Genomic DNA, 25,969 nt, shown 5'->3' on the forward strand with positions numbered 1-25,969 from the left:
AAAATTAAAATATTCATTTAATGTGAATTTGATTTAATAAAAGTTTCTGTCGTGAAAATTTCTACATTTTATCAATTTAGTTTAATTTCAAAATAAATTAATAAATTTTACTTTATATATTTAAAAGGTTCTTCAATTTAATCTTTTTTACGATATTGTCAAACTAAAAGAGTCTATCGGATAAAAAATAACACTTGGATAATTATATTCTACCCGTAGTAATAATCAATTTTTTTATTAAATTGTTATTATATTTCGAAAGTAACAAGAAAATAATATGACATTTCTATGAGAATTACAAACAATTTAAGAGAATAACAAAGGCTAGATTGATAGAATGTTTAAATATGAATAGTTAAATTTAATTTTTTTAATTAAAACTGAAATAATAGAATTTATAAGTTTTGGGACTAAAATTATTATTGTGCCAGATCATTACTCTATTATATTTAATTTTTTAACGGTTAGGGACGTGTTTGAAATAATTTTTTATTTGAGTAACTAAATGGTTTAAACCAAAAAAGTACCTTAACTTTTGCTTTAGGTATCTAAACTATTTTTTTTGTCAAACTATGTACTGAAACTATTATATGTAACCACTTTAAGTACCTCAACTATTTTCTAATCAAAATAAGTCCTTAAAATATATCAAGCAAGAGTTATGACATCACTGTTGTCTGTTTGCACCATCACACGTTCGAAGCCGTAATGCCAAGCAAGTTTGAGATCCTCGTAAGCACCCCACAACTTGGCTTCGAGAACGTTTGAGATTCCTAAGGACTTGTTGAAAGCAAGAATGAAATTCACCCTTGTGATCTCGCATCACCCCTCCTCCTGCTCCTCTGTTATCTAAAGAGACATCACCATGGATGTCACTAGCGGAGCCAGACTATGCTAAGGTGTGTCAAATGACACCCCAAATTTTTTTTTGAAAGAAAGTTTCTTTATAAATTCAATATAAAAATATTTTTTAAAAATAAATTAATATACTTTTTTTTTAAATTTTGGTACCCTTAAACATAAAAAGACCCTCATTATTCATTTTCATCCACTTTTAAAAAAATTATTCATATAATTTTTAAATTTGACACCTCAAAATTATTTTTCTAACTCCGCCCCATATCGATGTTTAAACAAATCATGCCCACATCGGGGGCTGCCACTGGACCATAGTTGCACCATTACATGGGGGATTGATGTAATACCCCAAATTTTGATTAGTGACCAAAATACAAATTTTGAAAGTTTAGGGGAAAAAGTAGAAGCTTTGTAAAATTTAAGGATTGAAGTGTAATTTTTAAAAGTTACATATTTTGGCCCCGTAAATGAGTAGTTCACCCCAATAATGATTTTTTTTGTTTCATATTTTTTATTCGGAACTTGTATTAAAATATATAAAGTAGTAAAGTGTAACACCCCCAGACCGATGTAGGTGACCCGATCCGATCCGGGATGTCACATTAGGGCCACCGGAGCGACCCACCGTAAAAATCTCAGAAAATTTAAAACTTTTGTTAAAACATGTAAACTCATAAAATGATTTATAAATACAAAAGTAAACTTTACCAGTATTCAGAAATAAAACAGGTTTTTAAACTCATATATAAAACAAAATACAACCTACATGCCCCCTAATCACATGTACCATACTATGCAAACAACGCCGGAAGAACTCCCTTACTGATGTCGATAGGTGTACTGGTTCAATCCTTTTAACCTGAAAATGGTGAGTAACATAGTGAGCTTTGGAAAGCTCAATAATACAGAACTACCAGATGATGCTGAGGAACATGCAAATAACATATAGGCATAATTTTCTTATTGGTTCAGACATCTACAGATCTTTATGCTGAGCAGAGATCCTACTATATTTCAGGTAGTAACGGACAGTAAGCTTTGAGTTCATATGGAAATATTTCGGATGACTGCGTTAAGGAGATTAGAATAAGTTGTCTAGTGTGTTCCCACAAAACCAGTGAAAATATATAGGTCTTTTAAAACCATAGTGGTCCCTCAACCAAACGCCAATGTAGTTCCCCAGAACTACATAACCTAAGGGAGTACCTTGGGGCCTGCGAGCCTACCCAAGAAAATTCTAGGGGCCACAAAGGCCTACCCAATAAAAATCTAAGGCCGCAGAGCTTACCCAATGGTCGCCTTAGGTCCGTAAGGAATTACCAGTCGGTTCAGAACCTATAAAAGGAATTAACAGTAACGATTGAACCTGCCATAGTCTTCATACCAGATCCCAGAAATTCTTAAATAAAACATTTTCATTCAGTAAATGGAGATATAAGAAATCAGAACAGAATTCAGATAAAACATTCATATGATCAGGGAACACACTAGAGGTTACATATATGGTTCGTAGATACTGAATAATCATATCAGACAGAGAAACATGGATCTTTAGTATACCGATAGAATGTCAGAAATTAGAATCACTATAAGAAGGGTTCATTAGCTGACAGAATCATCAGTTATTCAGAATGTGATTTATCAGGATCATATTGTATTCGGACATTTTTTGGAGGCACTAAGTAATCATAAGGGTATTCATAGTCCTTTGCATCTGAGTTACTTGTGTTTTTAGGTATGACCAGAGTGATTATATTATTTAGGAAAATCAGAAGCATTTTGGTATTAGATTCTTGGAGAATTCATAGCAATTTGAGCTGATAAGAGAGAAACGAAGATCCAGAGCATTTACGATTTGTGTCGATCTATCGAAATATCGAAATAACTCAAGCTGAACAACTCCCAAAACGGATACATGTCGACCGGTCCATTTGTTGCCTTTACAGGGTATTCACTCTTTAATACTAACAATTATTGTCCATTGATCACCTTCAGAACTTAATGTAACTTAAGAAGACGAACAAATATTCCAATGTTCTTTATTTCATTTCTACGTTTCAACGATATCAAGAAATGCCAAAATACTCGCTTTGTAGTTCATAACCCATAAGGATAGTACACCAGGTAAATTCATCAGAGTTTCCAGACTTATCCATTCACTTACTTAATCCTCAGTCATTAAGGTTAGTAGTTCATTTCAGAGCTGAGGGTATTATTCAAATTTTACTCAATTTCATCAATGACATTACTTCAGGTAAATTAATCTTGAAAGTATTCCAGTTCCATTACAGTTCAGAGTACTATACTTATTTGCTCACTAGAGGTTAATTTCACCACTATGAGAAGTCTTGGTCCTTTTTTCCAGTACAAGGGCATTTTTGTAATTTAATCATGATGCTCTTTTCAGTAATTTCATATCCAAATATTTCCTACATTTAATCTTTAATGAGATAAATCAGAAATTTCGAGTTCAAAGATTGTTTGATTCACTGATTTATTCATTGAACTGAGATTTGTTTCTGATCAGTACACCAATTTATTTTTCGAGCCAGTAGAGTCTTATATAGTGTTTCATCCTTAATCCTATATACATATGAGTGTAATGATAATTAATTACATATAATGGACCAATCATTTCCATTCAAGCACGTACATATTTATCAATGGGTTCTGAAAATCATACAAAGGGTAGTAGAGTATTACCTTGATTTTTGTGCCATACCGATCGACCATTTAAATTCCATTAGAATTCCCTCGATCTTTAATTCAACTTCTAATAATTCCTCAAATACATAACTATATAAATTTCATCAAAAACAGAACTTAATTGTGAAAAACAGATCGAATCGGGTGATTAATCAGTGAAAAACAGTTTATCTGGTTCAAGTTTGGCAAAACGGACCTCAAAAACAGACTCAGGACATCAAAATACGTTAGGATAGGTGTACCTGGAAAAAGTTAAGACGGTCAATGGTCCGGTCAACGGTCAATGGTGGCTCAGCGGCTCGGCTCAGAACGGCTAGGCTCGGACCGGACCAGCCGATCAACTGTTGGCAGAAGACGCCCAAATGCAAAGGGACGGTGCATGCGGCGGCTCCAGTCATCGATTCGACATAAAATTTTCCAGATTTGTAGATCGATACCTTGGGAGTCTCGTTCAAGTGTTAGTTTCAGCAAAACATAACGGATTGTAGAATTTTAAAACGTACCAACTTATCTGATGGTGATCGGTGAGTGAGGACGACAGAGCAACAACGGCGCGATGATTTTGGTCGGGTTTTGAGCGCACAGTGATGGTGAGTCCGATGGTGTAAGAGGTGTGATGAACAGGTGGCCAGATCGACTGAAATCTACGAAAAATTATCGACGATCGAGTTAAAATCGACGAAGCTTCCGGTTGAGTTTTAGGACAAATGACATCGATTCACGACGGAATAAAAGTCAGGTTTTGTTCTCCGTTCAATGGTGAGTCTATGGGTGGTATCGGATCGACGAACGGTGGTCGGATGATGGAGAATCGAGGCAACAAAAATGGACCGAATGGGAAGGAAATTGGGGGAAAATTAAGGGGTTTTTGTGTTGTTTCTGGTTTGAAACCAGAAACCAAAAAATATTTTTTTCCTACAGACACAAAATGGGAAAATTCGGGTTCAAGTCCCTGAAATTTCCTGCACTTACTAAAATGATCTATCAACTTTGTGATTTTACACTTTAATCCTCAATTTCTTCCAAAATACCATTTTAATTCAATACTTTATAATTTCTAAAACTTAGCCCCTAAATTGGGGTGTGACATAAAGTCTATAAAAATTCGAATAATTAGACCGAATCAGAATTTTAAGAAATTTTTGAAGATGATAAAAAAGGGTTACAAATATTACTTCCATATTTTAGAATGGTGAAATTTAACATGTATAAATCAATTTTCCATGTAAACCTAGATTGTTTAATTATGGTGACTAGTTTGTAATTTTAAAAATTTCAAAGTTAAAGTTGGAAAGTATGAAATAGTATGTTCATGTTTAACTTTGAAGATGATGCCATGTAGGCCTGTAAATGAAATGAACGTTCAGCGAACAGTTCATGAACCGTGCAGTGGGAAGTTCGTTTATGTGCGTTTATTAATTAAATGAATGAACATGAACAAGATTTTTTGTTCGTTTAATTAAATGAACGAACATGAACATAGGTCTCGTTCGTTCATTTACGTTCGTGAACGTTCGGTTATGTTCGTTTATGTTCATTCATTTATGTTTAACCTAATCTTCTTAAATCAATTTTGGTGACCAATTTGTAAGTATCTTAAAAATATTAATTAATCTAATATTCCGATGACCAATTCCATAATTAACCCAATTTTATTTGAAGATTAAATCCAATATGTTAACCCGTGAGGCACCTCACACCTATATTCATTTCCCCCCTTTTTTCCCAAACCCTAGTGTTCACTAGAGAGTGGAGACGATCGTTGAAAGCTTCAAAACAAGTTATATTATAATACAATATGAAGTTTTACAGGTATGCTTTCATCTCTTTCTCTGTTTTATTTGGCTTAATAGTTGATATGTAAAGTTATTGCGGGTATCTTCACATCTAAAACTCAAGAAAACATTATACTTCTTTCTAGAAATAAATGGGAAGATAAAGGTAACAATCGGAAGTATATGAGCATCAGTAAAGAGAAAAATATATAGAATTTGCCAGAAAACAAAACGAAGGTTTCTATGCAATTTCTGCAAAAGAGTGTAATAGCGGAAGTAATGAGTTTTCCAGGAAGAACCCATTAATAAGTAGAAAATACACTTTGACAATGAACTTTTGTTTTCATAGTTCTTGTGTGACCTTTATTTGTGGAGTAGACTTTAGGTACATTAAAATTTTGAATGGTGGTTTAGCAATAATATCAGTTACGATATGTAGCATCGAAGGGATTTTGGATCTATGTTATTGCCTTGTAGTCCAATTTGTACCGTTCGAAATCTTCATGCTGTTAAATTTTCTACTATGCCAACGGAAATGACCATTATTAACAAACCTCACTAAAGTCTGACATTGATGTCACAAAACTTTTAGCCGGTTAATTTATTAGAATTAAGTAGTGGAAAATGATTGTTCATATGTAATCATGAACCACTAAGATAAATGTTATATCGTTAAATTAAATTCGTGTGAATCATTTAATATTTTTAAAAGATCGATCGAAATATTTGATATCTTCAAACATTTCATCACTGCTAATCAGTTCTTACGCTATTTATCACTGTAGATTTGGTTGATTTGCATTGTCGACTATTTTTCATGAAAGAACAATGGAAGGTAGGGTCTCCAACGTTTATGTTCGTGTTCATTTATGTTCGTGTTCGTTTATATTCGTTTATTTATTAAATGAACGAACGTGAACAAGTTATATTCCTTAATAAACGAACATGAACAAAAAAAATTTGTTCGTTTATGTTCGTGTTCGTTTATTTATTAAATGAACGAACATGAACATACCTCCGTTCGTGTGTGTTCGGTTCGTTTACAGGCCTAATGCCATGGATGATGTCTTGGTATTGACAAAGTGAAAATTATCAAGTTTTAGTAATGTAAATAAGTAAATTAGCATTAAATGAATTTTAAATTCATTTAATTAGATTAAATTGTCACGTGTTAAGAGATTTTTATGAAAGAAGATTCAATAATTTATTATCTTCTTCAAGCTCTTGCCATGACTCCGTAGCTAGGTAAGAAAAAAAATCAATTTCATTTTTTAAGCTTATTTAGTTGATTTTTTTGGATTAAAGTGTGAAATAGAGAATTAATTTACATCAAATTATCTATCATTTTGGTATACTTAATTCATAGTTTTCTTGCTTGAATAATCGGTTTGGTTGCTAGGGTGGATAAAGAACAAGTTGGTTTTGGTGATTTAAAGTTGGATTTTGATATTAGTGATGTTGTAGAGTTGTTTCCAAGCATGTATGATGATCAAAACCAATTGGTATATAAAATTCGTTCACCTTAGTGTTTAAAAGAAATTGTTGAGTTTGGATTGAATTTAATATGGAAATGATTGAAATTGCATGGAATTGATGTTAGGAGCTTGAATTCATGCTTAAATCAAGTTGGAAATTATTGAATCCCTACTTTGAAGCATTCAACCATGATGAAATAAATTGAGAAAAATTATGGAAAAATTATATAAGGGTTAGAAATGATCTAAGGATGATTATATATGCTTTGGAAATTGTTTAGCCCAATTTGGAAATTTGTGAAAGTATAGGGACTATTTCACATATTTTGAGAAGTTTAGGAGTTGAAGTGTAAATGTTCAGTAGTTGATGTATTATGCTAGAATTGAATATTAGAATGTTGATTTTAAGGTTAAAGTTTGGATTAAATTACAAGTTTGTTATAGTTTGGGGACTAAATCGTGAATAGTGGAAAGTATGAGAGTTAAATAAAAATTATGTAAGTATGAAGATACTATCTGAAAACAATGTTAGAATCCTGGAAATTTAGTGTTGGGAACAAAATTAAAGTGAAATGACAAAAGACCATTTTGATTTAATTGTAAAAGTTAGTATGAATTCTAAAAGAATTCATAAATTGTGATTTGAGTGTACAGTCGTGAGAGTTATGTGGATTAGTGATTAATATGAATATTAAAGGAATTGAAGTGTCATTTGAAATTTTAAGGATGATATTGAGTGGTGAAATGATATTTGTATCGAATAAGTATCAAATGAATTTTATAGATTTTATTATTAGACTTTGCTTATGTTAGTACGATATTAACATATGCTTTGAATATATGTGTTGTGTATATAATTTTATATAGACCGTGATAAATCCCGTAATCGAAGTGAACCAAAAGAAAAGGAAAAAGTATCGGAGTAAAGGATATCAACATTAAAGGTTTGGTAGTGAGGCTTATAAGGTGAGTGCATTCTTATTTATTTTAATTATATATAATTGAGGAAGACTTGCTATAAGTCAACCTTGATTAGTTTTAAAAAGAATAGTTTATAAATGATTTTAAGGTATACATTACCTGGAGTATTTTATATGAAATTTGATAAATGGTTATGGATGATTTTGGGTATGAACTGTCTAATACATTAATTATGTTTAATGAGATTTGAATTGATTGGCATTGGAAATATAAATATATTGAATTTGTAAATGAAATATGATTTTATTACAAAGTCCATTATATGTTGTATTGAGAGTTTAGATACAATTGATATGTCATGAGGTGGAGTGATTGTATGATATATATTGATACATTTTACGAGGTACATTTGTATACGTGATATGACACTAATGGTTCAAGTTATGAGATACTTTCGAGTGCCAATTATTGGTGAAACACTTTCAAGTGCAATTGATATATGAGACACTTACAAGTGTGTATTACGCACACTCGACTAGACTCACGTACCTTGTATTTTTTTTAGATGTACATTGGGCTATGAAATTGAAAATGTGGAAGTACAAGTTATAAGAATTAAAAATGTGATTGAAGGATAATTTACATTTTATCGATTACTTTGATTTGGGATTGGTTGCCATAATTATTTATTATATATGATATAACTGATTTTACAGGTTGTGTGAGAATAAAATGATTTTATTGAGTTGATTTGTTATTTTGTTTTCATATTTTAAATTGTTTTACTTGAATTATAATGTCTCACTAAGTTTATATTTATTGTGTGATTATTTTATGTGTAACACCTTTAGCCCGTATATATCTCGTAATACGAGTTAAAGATGTTACATCAATTTAAATGACATTTACTGAACTTAAATGCTTAAAAATTTTATTTCATTTAATAATGTGTTCGGAAAATTTGATTATCATGACATGTTAGACATAAATTGTATTATTTGTAATGTGTTAATTATCGGATTTGGATTATGTTATGTGATCGGACTCTGAGATTAGGTAATTGCATTCTCATTCGGATTAGATCGGAATTCGGATGTATGCTATTCGAGTATGTGTTATTCGGATATGTGTTACTCGGATTAGATCGAATATCAGATGTGTTCTCCATTTGCATATCATGTTGGGATGAATTTTGATAGGGGAAGTTTAGTACATTCACTCGACGGGGTGAATGTCACTTTTTTGATTCAGTGGCCTATACCTTTGTGTGAGGGTTAGATTTAGTGTGGTTCTGAGTACCCACTCTTCTAGGTGAGATTGGAGTACGGGTGGGTGCATGAACATTTGCATAACATTCAAATTTATGTTATCACTACTTGACTCAAAATTGTGATTTATTATTGGATGATTCAGATTTGACTGTTGTTTGTTGTCCGGATTATGATATGATTGTGACTGTTTGCACTTTAGAGGCACACTAAGTTTAATAGCTTACACCCTTACAGTTTTATTTCAGAAACTCAGAATTACGTGAACCGGTACTTAGAGAGTTTCGACGATTATTTTCAGATAAATTATTATTTAGTATGATATTTAATTTACTTTTTCGTTATCAAACATTTATTTACTTTTAGATTTATTTTTATTATTATTTGTAATTGGGATGTCCCTTGTTCCCATATGTAATGGGGTAAGGGGGAGGTAAGATAGTAGGCTGCCCCCAATACTAGGTTGAGAGCAGCTTCCGTAGGAGACCTCCGAATTATGAAATGCCCTCCATAGGACTCGATCCTTAAATGGTTGTCCCTTGTTCCCATATGTAATGGGGTAAAGGGGGTAAGATAGTAGGCTGCCCTCAACACTAGGTTGAGAGCAGCTTCCGTAGGAGACCTTCGAATTATGAAAGGCCCTCCATGGGACTCGATCCCACGACCTCAAGGTTAAGTCAAGGTTAAAAACCTTGTGGGTTCTTAACCTTGAGGTCGTGGGATCGAGTCCCACAGAGGGCATTTCATAATTCGGAGGTCTCTTACGGAAGCTGCTCTCAACCTGGTGTTGGGGGAAGCCTACTATCTTACCTCCCCTTACCCCATACATATGGGAAAAAGGGACAGCCAACCATTTGTAATTGGGACTTAAGACATTATAGTTAATTTTGGGAATTGTTTATGTTTTAAATACTTATCATTTATATTTGGTTTTCTTGAACGTTTGTTTTAATAAAACTTCATACTAATAAAATTATGAAGTAGGAATTTGAAAATTTATTTTATTAAAATTCTAAGATTTGAATCGAACATGATTTTTTTGAGGGAAAAATTTCAACTGAACTCTCTAGATTTCTACCTAATTTCTTCTAGGTCAGGTTTAAGGAGTTACAAGAGATGTTGGATCGATCAATTGCATTAAGTAGGAGACGCAGGACTTAACCATAAGGGGTTGTTTGGTTCGGGGAATGTGGGACTCCCATGGGAATGGAATCCACATTCCATCGTTTGGTTGGCCGAGAATGTCATTCCCGGTAATGTTTTATTACCAATAGTGGATTTTTTGGGGTATATTACCGGGAATGTCATTACCTCCCTTCCCTTAGGTATTGTTGGATTACCGGCGTTTTGGACTAAAATGCCCTTAATTTTTTTTCTTCAAAAATATCATTCTTCTGTCATTGAATAATAAAAATTCTACGAAGGTTAAATTACAAATTTATCCTTAAACTATTTTAGATTTACAAAAAAAGTCTATAATTAAAATTTTATATGAAGTTCAGGGGTTAAAATAAAATTTTACCCTTTCATTAAACCTTTTTATTTTTTCAATTTTGTAAAAAAAAAATTATATAAATTTTATGAATTTAATTTTTTTTAAAGAAAATATATAAATATTTTCTAACTTGTTAAAAAAAACAAATATATAATAAGGATAATTTGGTCAAATATACATTCCAATAATCTTTTATTCCTTTAACCAAACACGGTAATCTTACATTCCTGCTAAACCAACCAAACACAAAATACAACATTCCCAGTAATCTTATTCCCTGTAATCCTATTCCCTAGTAATCTTTTATTCCCACTAATAATCTTACATTCCGTGAACCAAACGCACCCTAATTGCATTCGCTATTCAATCTCATCCTTGATCCCCACGAAATTTTTATTCCAAAATTTGTATCTCTTCTTTAATTTTAAATGGCAAACTGGCAATGGGGTGACAAACAATATACTTTCTCTATATCGTTATCATCAATGAGCGCAAATAAATTAATAGAGATGGCTTTTGTGTTGGTCAATCTATATCTCATTCTTTAGTATAATTTTGTTTGATCATAGATTGGTAGGTGACCGGTCCTTTCTTCCCCTTTTGTCACAAGGCGTGGTTTGACTTAAAGAAAAATCATTCTTGTGTGATACTGTCCAATAGTGATCAACGATGATGGTGGTAAGTGATGGCAGAAGTCAAGAGAATTCGGTTAAATTCATGGATTAAATTGATATTTTATCTAAATTTTAAATATCAAAAAATAATATTTTAGCTAAAGTTTATTGTTAATTTAATATTCTATCTAAAGTTTAGGGATAAATTAAAATTAACCCCGCTTGATTCACAAATCATGTTATTAAACTAACAAAAAAAATTAATGATTCAATGATCAAAATGTAAAAATTGATGACATAAGTGAAATTATAATACAAATAATTGAATTATAATTTTTTTGAATTTGATAAGTAAAAGTGTAGAAAATATAAAAAGCAGTTGATTATTCCTATAGTTACTTTTAAGAATATAAATTTTTATTTTATACTATTTAAAAAATTAAAAGAAATATGTATGAAAAAAAATATAAATAATATTATCTAAAAATTCTCTTCTCCCTCCCCGGTGTAACAACCCAAAAAAATATATATTTAAATCGATGTAATTTGGTGAAATTTGGTGACTAAATTAAAATTTATGAAAATTTATAGGTCATTTTAGAAGTAAAAGAAATTCAGGGACCAAGCCTTGAATTTACCCTAAAACTGTCGGCAACTTTAGTGTTATAAGCGTGTTTTCTGATTTCAAATCAGAAAACACAAATAATAATTTGCTTAAACTTTGCTCTCCCGTACCCTTTCCTTCAAGCTCAATTCCGACGTCGTCCGAGCTCCAATCGTAAAATTAAAACCACCGTCGTGTTCATCTTCGACCCGTGAACAAAACCCAGTAAACCAATTATAGTGAAACGCTGCCAAACGACGAGAATTTCGAGTCAAAGTCTCGATGTTTTTTTAGCACCACCGCCGAGAAAATCTTAAATTCATCTTCGATCGTTGATCGGTTTTCGACACCTCCCGCACCATCGTGTTCATTGTGTCGTTCCGAGTCCGACAGTGTCCTCCTTGTCTCCGTAGGCGACGGCTTGTGAGGGAGGTGAAGCGGTCAAAGTTCCGATCGAGTTGAAATCGAGCTCTTCACCATTCTAAAATTTGAACCGAGGTTGGTAAGTGACTCAAAACCGTTTAAAATAATTTTTGAAAATTTTTGCAGGAATTTTTAGAGGCATGAGGAGGTTTCACGCGCCGCCCCTGTGCGTGGGGAAAGATGCGAACGGCTAGGTGATGTTTTGACCGGGTTGATCAGTCCGACCCGACCCGTTGACCCGACCCGACCCGTTGACCCGACCCGACCCAATGATATTTTGGGAATTATTTTGAAAAAGTGACATTTTGGGAATTATTTTGAAAAATGTGACATTTTGGGAATTATTTTGAAAATGTAACATTTTGGAAATTTTTTTTTAAAATAGTGACATTCTAGTAATTATTTTTAAAATGATGACATTTTGGGAATTATTTTTAATAAAGGTGATATTTTTATAATTTTCGAATGTAGACTATTGAACCCCTTTGACCATAACTTTAACCGGCCTTAAACGGCTATTAAACGACCTTTGATTTTGTTCGAGTATACATATTCTGACATTTTTCGGCGTGCAGAATCCGTTTCCTGAGTCTGCTTTGCTAAATTCGAACTCGAAGGCCTCCAAATCATCAGTCAAACTCGTTGACTTTGATTTTGACCAAGAATTTGAATTTTCGAAAAGTCATATTTTATGTTGTTCGACGTCCTGATTTCGATTCCGCACTCCGTTTGGTCAAATTTAGACTCGAAAGCCTTCAAATTTATAGTAAAACCCAAAAAATGCTTATGTACTAAAGAGTTTAAGCTTTGAATGGTTGAGTAAGACTTGTGACTGATAAATTATTAATGTTTGAAGGTACACGAGACTCTCCTGACCGTTCGACAGCTCGACCCAGCTCCTCTGGATCAGTTAAGTCGCGTGTGTCATTATTCACCCGTAAGACCCGTAAATTTTATGATTTCAGAAATTAATTTTATTACCCATTAGTAATATAGTGTTATTATGGATTAGGTTCGAAAACAGTAGCAGAGCGTGGCGAGGCCAACAATCACTAGATCTACTAGTTGAACCTATTGTCGAGGTGTGTTCCTTGTGTACTACTTGATTGTTTTATATGTTTTGAAATATGGTATATTGAAAGCTATGATTTAATGTTTTATTAATCTACCTATTTACATGTGATGATTTATGGAATATGACTAATATATGATTATTAGTTTTCATTGGTATATGATAATATTGATTATGGAATTATGGAAATTATGCTTACTGCATAAATAGTATTTTTGAAATACTGATTTTGGGTTGGATTGCATTACGGAGGTACAACTTTGATCAAGCTGGTAAACCTTATGGACCTAATGTGACTCTTGGGTAGGCTCACAGGCCTCAAGATGCTTCATTGGGTTGGCTCCCTTTGTTGTGTGCTTAGGGTAAGCCCTACAGACTTACGGACTTAAGGATACAGGCCCCAAAGCCTATCTTTAGGTTGGCTTCCTTTCTGCTGTGTGCTTAAGGTAAGCCCTATGGACGCGGTTCTGGGGAATTACGGATGGTGTACATGAGAAGGGTTTTAAATTACGAGTTTCAAAAGTTAAACTTCATTATGGTTTGATGATGAATTTTTGAACTATTACTCATTTTCTGTACCTACTATGATTTTATTGTACTATTGGGACACACTGAGCCTAGTTCACTTTTCGAAAATATTTTTTCCTTTCAGATACTGTTGGTTAGATACTTGTATCAAGCACTTGGAGGATTAACATATCTCTTGAAGTATATCGTATTGTAATGTTTTATCTTTTAAGTTGACTCTATTATGGTAACATGGGCCTTATTTTAAAATCATTGGATTTTATAATGAGTACTCCTTTTGCTAATTTATATTGGTTTATTGAAATTTGGATTTTTAAGACATGTTTTAATTAACTTGTTATTTTTCTCATAATTATGAGTTGGTTTTTTTTATAGTATAATTTATTATAATTTTATAAATGTCATTTATAAATATGATTTTACGTTGATAGAATAACAATTTTGGAAAAATGTCTTTAAGAATCATGAATGTGATCCACTAGACTTAGTCGAAACGTATAGACCAGGTCTAGGGGTTACACCCAGCTTCCTCAACTCTGCCTTATGTTTCTTGGACTGTTCGTGATTCTTCCATTGCTTCTCACTCTTGAACTTCTTGTTGCATGCCTTCTCTCCTTCCTTCTCTTCCAGTTCATCCACTTGTTCTTCCTCTTCGACTTTGGCCCATTCCGGCTCCTCGTACGCCTTAACTCTTGTCATCCTCTCCTCCTCCAATTTCTTCTTCCTTCCCCTCTCCTCCTCCCCCTTCATTTTCAAACCAATGTCGGGGTGGCGTTGCAGAGCGAGCTTCTTGTAGGCAGATCGGATTTCGTCTTGAGAACAGTCGAGGGATAGGCCTAAAAGCTCGTATAGACAACGCTTCTCGGCCGCCGGAGCGATGGAATTTGAACACCCATTACCGTCTCTGTTGGTTGCCTTGTTTAGATGATGTAATAGGTACGTTAGAAATCGGGTTATGGCTTGAAGGGTGCTTAGCGGCCGAATATATTTTGGCAATGCCAATCCCATCTTATTTTCTCTATAAATAACAGTAGTAATTTTTAAAACTACCAAGTCATATATATAGACCAACAAAATATAAATTCTAGTAGAAACAATAAAAAAATTATGATTGGAACACGTACGTGAATAGTTCAGTTGATTATAAACTCCAGTTGAAATATAAATTCTAAACATAAAATATATATTATAGTTTAGAAAATATATGGATAGTTACTTCATTGACACATCAACCTTTTTATTATATATATATTTATATTATTGTCGCAACCGTCTTTCGGTTGGGCCCCGGAATTGGGCTTCGACTTAGGAAAATGTGGATTGGAGTCGCCACCGATCATTTATTTAAAAATAAATGGGTTGATCGGATACCCTATTTCTTACCTGATCTGCGTCTTACCAGAGATGTGTCGGATTCGGGAGTCGGTTACAGTCAAGGAAGGGCTAGCACCCTTGAACTGCCCTTTCGGTACTGTGTAATTTCCAGTTGTCTTTAATTAAGAAAATTGAAAGTTAAATTAAAAGGTAAAATATTGATCCAAATTGCTTACCACTGATTGCTTGAAGTTCTCTCAAAAAGGCAAGGAAAGGGTTAGGTAATGAAAGTAATAAAAATAGAAAAATAAGGCGGACAAACGAAATAATATAAAAAACAATGTATACAAAAAGGAAAGAATGAAATATGACTAAATACAAAATAAGATATGCAGAAGAGAAATACAAACGAAAATACAAATAAAGAAAAAGAAGAAAATATAATAAAACATAAATGGATAAAAAATTACACAGAGTAAAATAAAATACAAAACAATGAAAATGAAAAAAAAAAAAATATGCGTAATATATAAATAAAAAATAACAGTTATAATAGTAAAAATAGTAATGAAATAATAATGATGAAAATAATAAAATATATATACACATATATGTAAAATATGAAAATACATGAAAGTATATAAAAATAAAAGGTAAAAAAAAGGTAATACATACACGAATATAATAATAAAATATAATAGCATAAATAAATAAATAATAATAAAAAAAAGTAAAAGGGAGAAATAAATAAAATAAAAGTGGAATAAATAATTAATGAATGAAACGAGAAATATATATATAAAGTATTAAAAAGGAAAAATATCAATAATAGGTAAAATGAATATATATATATATATGTATATACATAAATACAAAAAAATGTTAATAGAAATATAATTATAAGACAAAATGAGTAAGGTTGGTAAATAAAAAAAAATACACATATAACGTATAAAATTATAAGATGTAGTAGCTAGATAAAGAAATGACCAAAAAGTTAATTAAAATATATATGTATTAACACTAAGTATATAGATGAAATATATAGAAAATACGTATATATATATATATTACATGAATAAATAAAGAATAGTAATAATAGAAATAATAAGGATAGTATAAAGAATAATAATAATAAAATAAAAATGGTAAAATAGTATAAAAAGAAATAAATATACATATATATACGTATATAATAATAATAACAATAATAATATATATATATATATAAAACGTATAAGTGACATAATACTATACTAATAATACATATATACGAGTGTAAAACACTAATAATAATATATATATATAAATATTATAATGTAATATAAAAAGATAATTAAAATTAAAATCCAGAGAAAGGACTAAAATGAAAGAACTGCAGGTTTGAGGTCGAAATTCTAAAGCAATATTAGGGGGTAATTTCGATTTGGGGGGGGGAAACGGCTCTTTTCGAGGTAACAGGGATCAAAAGGGCAGTTTACCCTATTTTAGATAGAAACACGCGGATGTTTAAGCATAAAAACCAAAATTTTTTAGCAAAATAATCATTTCTCTCTTCTCCAAACCGAGTCTTTCCCCCCATTTCTCTCTTTTTCTCTGCTTGGTTCATGTGTTCTTGATGAACACATGAACGCCGCCGTAATTCCCAGACTCCGGCCACCGTTGTCGGCGCCGACCGCCGCTCTCCGACGGCAAAATATAAAAAGTTCTCATTTTTTGAAAGCTCTTCGTACACTCGTTCTAAAAATATCCATAGTTATGTTAGATCAGGCCTCGGGGAGGGTAGATCTACGAACGGAGATTCGAAAAAATCCCCACCTCCTCTGTCATTGGCTTCTTGTTTCGAACCAACAAAGAAAGAGCATGAACGACACACATGCAAAGCAAAGAATGAACTGAAAGCAAGGTAAAAAGAAAAAAAAACCTTCTTATATTTCCTTTCGAACTTGTTACAAAAGGCTTCGAGTTTGCTTGATATTTCTCTCAATATTTTGTGTGATTTTCTCACCAAATTCCTAGTAATCCCCCCGTTTACAATGGATGTTTACATCTATTTATAATAATAAAAAAAAACCTATTTTTGATTACACTTTTGAATCCTAATGGAACTCTAATGCTGGATTATTGCTTTGGTTGTTGAGGACGGTTGTGACTCTTGCGCCGGATGACTCGGGACCGTTGGAGAGGCGTGCAAGCTGTGGTGTCCTCGAGCGGCTGGAAACAAGGAATGAGGGGCGTGCTAGGGTTACGTGGGAGACGGATTTGGTCCACTGTTGGGCCCTGAAAAAAAAATGTAAATATAATTTATAATAATATATATATATAATATAAGGATGAAATTTAGTGTATTCAGCTGCCCCTCTTTGCTCATTGTTGTGTAACGAAAATAGAGCAAAGATTAAAAGACATAAATTTCGTCCATATCGAATATCCTCTGTCGTAGAGTTGAAATTCGATGTAGAGTCTGGTTTTTTTTAAAACACGAGATGGCTCCCTCGTCGTGAGGTTGAGTTAAAACTGGAAGATTCTGAGCCTGAATCCTTCGTCGTGAAATTGAAATCGAACTCGTGAAGTTGAAGTCGAACTCAGAGTTCTGGAGGTAGTTCATGGATCGTCTTCTAGCCAAAGATACTTCGTTGTGAAGCTGAAATTGGGAAATTGTTTATCGACAACCAGCGGTCCCTTCGTCATGAAGTTGAACCTGCGTTGTCTGGAGTCCAATATCCTTCGTTGTGAAGTTGAAATTGGCTCTAAATTTGAGAAATGTTTGGTGACAACCAGCGGTCCCTTCGTCGTGAAGTTGAACTTGCGTTGTCTGGAGTCCAATATCCTTCGCTGTGAAGTTGAAATTGGCTCTAAATTTGAGAAATGTTTGGTGACAACCAGCGGTCCCTTCGTCGTGAAGTTGAACTTGCGTTGTCTGGAGTCCAATATCCTTCGCTGTGAAGTTGAAATTGGCTCTAAATTTGAGAAATGTTTGGTGACAACCAGCGGTCCCTTCGTCGTGAAGTTGAACTTGCGTTGTCTGGAGTCCAATATCCTTCGCTGTGAAGTTGAAATTGGCTCTAAATTTGAGAAATGTTTGGTGACAACCAGCGGTCCCTTCGTCGTGAAGTTGAACTTGCGTTGTCTGGAGTCCAATATCCTTCGCTGTGAAGTTGAAATTGGCTCTAAATTTGAGAAATGTTTAGTGACAACCAGCGGTCCCTTCGTCGTGAAGTTGAACTTGCGTTGTCTGGAGTCCAATATCCTTCGCTGTGAAGTTGAAATTGGCTTTAAATTTGAGAAATGTTTGGTGACAACCAGCGGTCCCTTCGTCGTGAAGTTGAACTTGCGTTGTCTGGAGTCCAATATCCTTCGTTGTGAAGTTGAAATTGGCTCTGGGTAAAACCTGCAAAGATATGCATATATGTGATGTTATGGATGTCATGCTCTTAGTTATGCCTAAAATGCATATGCAACATATGTTATTCTGAGCTCTGGAGAGTAATCTCGATCTCCGGTGGCCTGTCGTTGTTGATTCTTGAGCTTGAAGTTCCGATCTCTGATCTTGAATTCTTCAAATGTTTGATGATTTTTTTTTTTTTTTTTTTTTTTGAAGATGCTCCTCAACCATCTCAAGCATGTGCATGAGCCTTGATCGGCTTCTGGGTACCTGTACTTTTCAATGAATCTTTGTACAGCAATATGCTATCTTTCATAAAAATAAATAAACCATTAGGTTTAAATCTAATTCAAGATGCTCAAAAGGTATTGGAGGAAAGATGGTCTTTATTCATAAAGGCGGAGAAGAACAAATAATACATGGCAAACATTCTAGAAAACGAATACACAATGACGTGTAAATGAATGTCTTAGATCTCGATAACGTGGGCACATCTGAGTTGAAAAGCCGTTTGGTGACTTTGAGTGCAGCCTTTGCCAAAGGATCTTTGAAAATGCGACAATGTTTGGGAGGGTGCAACATTTCTCCGATTTGTTGAGTTCGTAGAAGATTCATGTGCCGGGATGTTTCCACTGTTGATATCCAAATCGCCCTTTCCGGGTTTTCAACTTGGACCCATCCTTAGTTGCAAGACGCCCTTTGCGGGTTTTCATCTTGAACCCACCTTATTTTCTCTTCTTTTTCTTTTTTTTTTTTTAATTTTAGGGCGCCCTTCCGGGTTCTCACCCTAAACGTTTTTTTTTTTTTTTTTTTTTTTTTTTTTCAACTTAGGACGCCCTCTCGGGTTTTCATCCTAAGCGAAGTATTTCTTGACTGCGTCCGAGTTGATGGGATGTGGCAGTTCAGGTCCGTCCATTTCAGCCAGGACGAGGGCTCCTCCGGAGAAAGCCTTTTTCACGACATAAGGTCCTTCCCAATTTGGCGTCCATTTTCCTCGGACATCTTTATGGACTGGCCAAATTCTTTTTAGCACTAGATCCCCTTCGCGGAACATTCTCGGGCGCACCTTTTTGTCATGTGCTCGGATCATTCGTTTCTGATAGATTTGACCATGATGAATGGCTTTCAGTCTCTTTTCATCTATCAGATTAAGCTGATCATATCTGGATTGTGCCCATTCTGCATCATCCAGTTTGACTTCTGACAAGACCCTGAGAGACGGAATCTCGACTTCAATGGGTAGCACTGCTTCCATTCCATAGGCTAGTGAAAATGGAGTTGCCCCAGTCGAAGTTCGTACCGAGGTTCGATAAGCGAACAAAGCAAAAGGCAACTTCTCATGCCAGTCTTTGTAAGTTTCAGTTGTTTTCTCCACTATCTTCTTAATATTTTTATTTGCTGCTTCTACTGCTCCGTTCATCTTTGGTCTGTAAGCAGTGGAATTGTGATGTTTTATGTTGAACTGTTCGCAAGCAGCACTCATCATCTTGTTGTTCAAGTTTGTTGCGTTATCGGTGATAATCCTTTCAGGTAGACCATACCGACATATAATTTCTTTCTTCAGAAACTTGCAAATAGTGGATTGAGTGACACTGGCGTATGACGCGGCCTCTACCCATTTCGTGAAATAATCAATTGCTACGAGAATGAAACGGTGACCATTCGAAGCCTTCGGATGGATTTGCCCGATAACGTCCATGCCCCACACGGAAAAAGGCCATGGTGACGTCATTACATGAAGTGGATGGGGTGGAACATTTATCTTGTCTCCATAAATCTGACATTTATGACATCTCCTAGCATAGTTGATGCAATCACTTTCCAGTGTGGACCAAAATATCCGCATCTCATTATTTGTCTTGACATCATATGTCCATTTGCATGTGCTCCACAAACCCCATCATGTACTTCTTCCACTATCATTTTTGCCTCTTCAGTATCGACGCACCTTAACAGAACTTGGTTATGGCTTTTCTTGTATAAAACCTCTCTGTCAAGGACATATCCAGCTGCCAACCTTCTAAGGGTTCTCTTATCGGTTTCAGTGGCTTTTTCTGGATAACTCCGATGCTTGATATACTGTAGAATGTCGTAGTACCAAGGCTTAGTGTCTTTCACTTCTTCAATTTGGTAACAATGAGCTGGGTACTCATACGACTGCATGTTAATTGGCATCATTTCAGACTCCCTGCCAGCCTTGAATGTGGCTGCCAAGGTAGCTAGAGCGTCAGCCATTTGATTTTCTTCTCTAGGCACGTAGTGGAAGGTGACTTCGTCGAACTCTTCGAGCAGATCCAATACTAGTTTTCGGTACTCTAACAGCTTTATATCCTTGGTTTCCCACTCTCCTCGGAGCTGATAGACTACTAAGGCTGAGTCTCCATACACCCGTAAAGTCTTTATATTTTGCCCCAGTGCAGCCCGAATTCCCAAGACACAGGCTTCATATTCTGCCATGTTATTGGTACAATCAAAGTTCAGTCTGCTGGTAAATGGGTAGTGACTCCCTTCTGGGGAGACTAGAATTGCTCCAATGCCATGTCCTAGTGCATTTGATGCCCCATCGAAGTGCATTCTCCAGGAACCGTCCGTTGAAATGCTTGCTTCCTCTAACGATATGGCCATTAAGTCCTCGTCTGGGAAATCAAAATCCAGCGGCTCATAGCTCTCATCAGTTCTGCTTGCCAAAAAATCGGATATGGCGCTGCCTTTTACCACTTTTTGGCTCACGTATTCGATGTCAAATTCAGACAAAAGCATCTGCCATCGGGCTAACCTTCCGGATAGAGCAGGTACACCCATCATGTATTTTAGTGGGTCTAACTTGGAAATCAGCCAAGTGGTGTGATACAACATGTATTGTCGAAGTCTTTTTGTAGCCCAGACCAGGGCACAACAAACCTTCTCAATAGGAGGATATCGGACCTCGCAATCGGTGAACTTCTTGCTTAAGTAGTAGATGGCTCTTTCCTTCTTCCCAGACTCGTCGTGTTGACCCAGAACACACCCCATGGAGTTCTCAAATATAGAGAGATACAAAAATAGAGGTTTTCCTGGGATAGGGGACATCAGGACAGGAGTGTGAGATAAGTACTCTTTCACCTTCTCGAATGCAATCTGACAGTTTTCATCCCATGCCCCAGGGCTATTTTTCCGAAGAAGACGAAAGATGGGGTCACATTTGTCGGTTAACTGAGAGATGAATCGAGCTATGTAGTTTAGTCTGCCCAGAAAACCTCGGACTTCTTTTTGGGTTCGTGGTGGAGGTAGATTTTGGATAGCCTTAACCTTATCTGGATCGACCTGTATGCCTCTCCTGCTGACTATAAAGCCTAGTAGTTTTCCAGATGTTACCCCGAAGGTACACTTGCTAGGGTTTAGTCTCAGTTGGAACTTTCTCAATCTCTGGAAGAGCTTCCTCAGATTCTTGACATGTTCACTCTCGGTCTGTGCCTTGACAATCATGTCGTCGACATAAACCTCGATTTCTTTGTGCATCATGTCGTGGAACAGGGTCACCATAGCTCTCTGATATGTTGCCCCAGCATTCTTTAATCCGAAAGGCATCACTTTGTAACAGAAAGTTCCCCACATTGTGACGAAAGTGGTCTTTTCCATGTCTTCGGGATGCATCTTGATCTGATTGTACCCCGAAAATCCATCCATGAATGAAAAGTAGGCGTTCCCGGCCGTATTGTCCACCAAAGTGTCTATGTGTGGCAGAGGAAAGTTGTCCTTGGGACTGGCCTTATTAAGGTCCCGGTAATCGACACACATGCGTACTTTCCCGTCCTTTTTCGGCACAGGCACTATGTTGGCTACCCACTCAGGGTATTTGGCCACTTCGAGAAAACCGGCATCAAATTGCTTCCTGACTTCCTCCTTGATCTTAAGGAGCATTTCTGGTCGCATTCTTCTCAGTTTTTGCTGCACAGGTTTGAATTCTGGTTTGATTGGCAGTTTGTGAACTACCATATCTGTGTCTAGTCCTGGCATGTCTTGATACGACCAAGCAAACACATCTTCGTACTCCTGAAGTAAGGCTATCAGGTTTTTTCTTGCTTCAGTCGAAAGAGTTGTGCCGATTTTAACCTCCTTTCGATATTCCTCAGTGCCCAAATTTAAGATTTCGATCGCCTCCTCATGCGGCAGTATTTGCTTTTCTTCTTTTTCTATCATTCTCAACAATTCGGTAGGTAAGTTGTACTCTTCTTCATTATCGCATTCTTCAAATTCCCCAAGACAAATGGTTGATTCAAAATCCACCTCAGGATCAGGATCATTAGTACCCCCATTATCGTTATCTGAGAACCTGAAAGGAAGAAAATATGCATGTGTGAGAGGATAATATCCCACACGGAACGGTCAAGAACTAACTTTGAGAGTAACTGGAAATAAAGTACTGGAATGAAGGAGATAGAGAATGAATTCAAAAATAAAAGAAAAGTTTGTTTGCCATGGAAAAGAAAAATGCATCTTTATTAAACTTAAACAAAATATTTATTCACCCTTACAAAAGATCACCTATTGCCCCGGGTATAGGCAAATAGGGATAGTTCGAATATTACTCTGAAAGATTCTTGTAAACCACAGGTAATTCTTCCACCGACCAACTGCTAGGCACGAACCCATGTGGTAGAAGGCATATCCCGGATCTATCTCCGTTGTCAACATCTTCTGTGGTCACGGCATTAACGTTCAGATCTTCCAGAGCCGTTTCTAACTCGGATGTGGTGGTCTCAAACACATAACCACCTGACTTGAATGTTCTGAAAAGCGGCGGGAATGTCATGGGCTTCCTTTGAAATTCGTTCCCAGTCAATCTGGCTAATCTTCTCTCCCGGTTCTTTTGGATCTCCTTTCTCTTTTCATGATAACTGGGCTGAAAACCGAGCCCAAATTGGTCTAACTTTGGGATAGGACGGACAGGGTTGATCATTCCTTGCAAATATTTCCCAAAACCTCTCCCGGTTCTTGCGCCTCGGCCTAGGGTTTGCTTGATCTCCATCCTTGTGCATTTGGAGAGTCGAGGTCTCGGGATTCTTTTTCCTTCTGCCACGAATGTGGCATTCACAAATTCCAAGGAGCGGAACGAACATTCTACCGCTTCCTCATCTACTTCGATGTATGGAGCCTCTGTGGTCACGCTTGCCACGATATCTTCCTCAGCGTTGATGATTACCAAGGCCCCGTCAATGACAAATTTAACTTTCTGGTGCAACGTGGATGGTACTGCACCTGCTTGATGAATCCACGGCCTTCCCAAAAGACAGCTATAGGACGGCATGATATCCATCACAAGGAACTCAACATCATAGGTGGCTGGTCCGATGGTCAATGGTACCTCAATCTTTCCGATTACCTCTCTTTGGTCCCATCAAATGCTCGGACCACATTCTGACAAGCTCTCATATGAGAGGTATCTATTGGTAGCCTCTTCAATGTAATCGAAGGCATCACGTTCAGGGCTGAACCATTATCGATTAAGACACTTGGTAAAGCGTGCCCCTTACAGTAGGTAGTAATATGTAACGCCTTTGTTCGGCCTCTTCCTCCGGATGGAATCTCATCATCTGAAAACGAGATGAGATTATCAGCTTGAATATTGTTCACCAGTCGATCCATCTTGCTGACTGGTATGTCTTGTGGCACGAACGTTTGATTAAGGACATTTAACAACGCTTCTCGGTGTGCTTCCGAGCTTAAAAATAGTGCTAGCATTGAAGTACGTGTAGGTGAGTTGTGGAGCTGTTCTACAATGTTGTATTCGCTGTGCTTCAAGATCTTGAGGAACTCTTTAGCTTCTTCCTCCTTTATAGGTTCATTGACAACTAGCACATCTTCCTGAAACGGCTCCAGTGGTCTTTGCCCCACTTTACTATTACCTCCTCCGGAAGTGCTCACCTGACACTCGTACTTCCATGGCACTTGCCGATTGTCCTTATATTGAAAAGGCCTCGGTGCGGAGATTACCACCTTGGCTGGTGTTGTCACTGTCATGCTTGCCTTAGGGGTAATTATCAAAGGACTACCCCTACCAAATTTTCTATCTGATGATTCTCCGGTGGCACAAACATCTGCTTCCAAAGAATCTTGAATTTCTTCGTAAAACTCCAGCTCCTTTCGATCCATCATGAGCTGGACTAACAATCTGAACTCTGGGCAATCTTGCACTTTATGCCCTTCTTTGTTGTGGTAACAACAATGGTTACCATCTTCGTTTTCTATCGTATCTGAATATGGTGCAAGAAATCCTGCCTTTACCATTTGGCTCCATACCCAAGCCAAAGGAGATTAACCTCTGAAACACTTAATTTAACTTTCCTGCCCCCTTCGGTAGTAACGGCATTGATTCCTGTCTCTTGATGATTGGGCAAGGGATTCTGGGCGACATTTGGTGCTCCGGAGTTGAAAGTGATCCAATTCTTGTTTCTCATCCGTTGCACAAGTCTCTTGAATGCGAGACAACTTTCAATCGAATGCCCCTGCACACCGCCATGATATTCGCAGTGAGCGCTCTCGTCATACCATTTCGGGTAAGGGGGATTTATTGGATTCATAGGATAAGGCGACACTGCATGGGTGTCGAAGAGCTGTTGGTATAATTCTTTATACGTCATGGGAATGGGGTCAAACTGCTCCCTTTCCCTTTCTCTTCTCGGTTCTCTCTGGTTCTGTCTAGAAGTACCGGATGGTACAGCTGCTGTGGAATTTGAGCTTGAGATCGTAACCCCCTTGTTGACGTTGTAGGTGTTCACATTGTTGATCTCTCGCTCCTTGTTTTTCGTGGAAGGCTTTTTACTGGAGTCTCCTCCCTCAATCTTTCCTTGTTTAATGGCCAACTCGATCATTTCGCCGGCCATGACTAAATCTGAAAAACTCCCCGACGTGATTGCTACCAAATGCCCGAAGTAAGGTGCCCTCAGGGTCTGTACGAACAGCTTTCTAGTTTCCTTTTCATCCAAAGGTGGATGAACTTGCACAGATAAATCCCTCCATCTCTGTGCGTATTGTCGGAAACTCTCATTGTGTTTCTTCTCCAGGCTTTGTAACATGACCCGGTCTGGTCTCATATCGTTGATATGCTTATACTGCTCCAGGAAAGACTTGGCTAAGTCTTTCCACGTCTTGATATGAGTTCGGCTAAGCTGGTTGTACCACCGAATAGCTGAACCGGACAGGCTCTCCTGAAAACAATGGATCAGGAGTTGATCATTCCCTCCATATCCTGTCATCTTTCGACAGAACATAGTGATATGGGCTGAAGGGCAGCTGTTCCCGTCGAACTTCTCAAACTCAGGAATTTTAAACTTTGGTGGAAGCACCAAGTCTGGAACTAGGCTTAGCTCCATTGCGTCCACTCCATAATAATCATGGTCTCCCTGGACCATCTTTATTTGATCTTCTAATATTTTTATCTTTTCTTCCATCTTTTTGGCTTTATCTTCCTCGTCAAAGTCTGGGACATTATAAGCATCCGGATGATCATCAGGGATGATTGTAGAAGTTTGTATCTTCACAGCAGGTGCAA

At 36.1% G+C, this 25,969-nt stretch overlaps 1 protein-coding gene across 1 annotated transcript in view; it reads left to right on the forward strand.

The window, feature by feature from the left end:
• The first annotated feature begins 13,722 nt into the window (after positions 1–13,722).
• The window catches only part of LOC120187317 (ATP synthase subunit gamma, mitochondrial-like), a 53,394-nt gene continuing 41,147 nt past the window's right edge, over positions 13,723–25,969 (forward strand). The window contains 2 exon segments of the mRNA XM_039191058.1: positions 13,723–13,733; positions 21,189–21,198. The gene's annotated coding sequence lies outside the window, so the exon portion shown is untranslated.

The sequence above is a fragment of the Hibiscus syriacus genome, unplaced genomic scaffold (assembly GCF_006381635.1).
Source record: "Hibiscus syriacus cultivar Baekdansim isolate YM2019G1 unplaced genomic scaffold, ASM638163v2 tig00113724_pilon, whole genome shotgun sequence".
NCBI lineage: Eukaryota > Viridiplantae > Streptophyta > Magnoliopsida > Malvales > Malvaceae > Hibiscus > Hibiscus syriacus.